This window comes from Hyposmocoma kahamanoa, unplaced genomic scaffold (genome assembly GCF_003589595.1).
Source record: "Hyposmocoma kahamanoa isolate Upper Pololo Valley unplaced genomic scaffold, ASM358959v1 211, whole genome shotgun sequence".
NCBI lineage: Eukaryota > Metazoa > Arthropoda > Insecta > Lepidoptera > Cosmopterigidae > Hyposmocoma > Hyposmocoma kahamanoa.
In genome coordinates this window covers 1325371-1326935 of record NW_020653732.1, presented here as the reverse complement: position 1 = coordinate 1326935, position 1565 = coordinate 1325371, and positions in this window count along the sequence as shown.

Sequence of the window (1565 nt, the reverse complement as noted above, 5' to 3'; positions counted from 1 at the left end):
CTAGTCTTCTTAAACTTTTCTCTGAGAGGAACCAGAGAGGCTAAACGGTACGCAGAACGAATCGCTCGTTTTTGAAATAGAAATACGGTTTGTATATCTGCCGCTTTACCCCACATGAGAATCCCGTAGGACATTATTTATGGAAGTAACTAAAGTAAACTAGTCCAGCAGTAGCAACAACGGTAAATTTATAACAAACTAGTGGAAATTCACAAAAAATATTGAATGTCATGGTAGTAAAACATTATATAGACATCCAATAAAAACTTGTAACTGTGAAGGTACCTCTCTGAGTGAATAAATAAATTTCTTACAGATGAAAAAAAAAACAATGAAGAAAGAATAACAAAACTAGTCGAGTAATTTCACAAAAATAATTAAAATTCATAGTGGTCACACATCGTAACCATCAAAAACTTAAAAAAATTTTTTTTTTTTATACCTGACAGGCAAATGACTCCACTCCACCTGATGTTAAGTGAAAAGTGGTATCCAAACGCGAAGGAACCTAGTGCAGCGATGAAACCCTCACTGCACTAGCCACCTCCACCCTGCCTGCCTACAATATGCCTCTTCACGCCTCGTTTGAAGGACCCCACATCATAAGAGGGAGGGAAGACATGTGCCGGAAGGGAGTTCCATTTGTCAACCGTGCGGCAGAGAAAGGAGCCACCGAACCTTTTAGTACGCGATGGAATGCGGCAGGTAGTGAAACGGTGACTACGAAGGCCAGCACGCGTGCTTCTGAGCAGGAACGGGGAAGGGGGATGAGGTTAAACAGCTCTTCAGAGCACTCACCATGGTACATGCGGTAAAAGGCCCTAAGCGATGCAACATCTCTACGCAGTTGCAGAGGTTCAAGGCGTGATGAGACCTCTTCGTCGCCTATAATTCGAGTAGCACGACGCTGTAATTTATCCAAGGCATCGAGTAGGTACTTGGCGGAGCTGTCCCACAAGTGCGAACAATACTCAACGCAAGACCGGACCTGTGTTTTGTACAGCAGGCATAACTGGTCCGGCGTGAAAAAACGTCGCACCTTGTTCAGGACTCCGAGTTTCCGTGAGGCTGTTTTGATCACAGATTCGATGTAGCTCCTTGGATTCAAATCACAGCAGATTTCCATACCGAGCAAGGTAAAACTGCTCTGAGGTGAAAGTGCTGTGCTCATCAGAGAAGGCATGGGAAGGAACGGCGACAATTTTGTTGTTAACGCGCAAACCTGTGTTTTCTTGGCGTTGAACTCATCAAGATTTCTAGATCCCCATGCAGAGATGAGGTCCAATATCCTATTGAGCTCAACGACAAGATCAGATCGCTCTCTATCAGTATCGGCGCGCCCAGCTGCGGGGAATCCGTGATATCCCCCATGAACAGTGCTATCATCCGCATAACAATGAATATTCCCAAGTGGAAGCATATAATTGATATGCAGAAGGAAAAGCGTGGGAGATAGGACGGATCCCTGCGGTACGCCGGCGTTCACATTCACGAACCTCGAAATGCTGCCGTCAGAAACGACGCGAATTCTCCGCTCACGAAGGAAATCGGCAATCCAGCTGCAT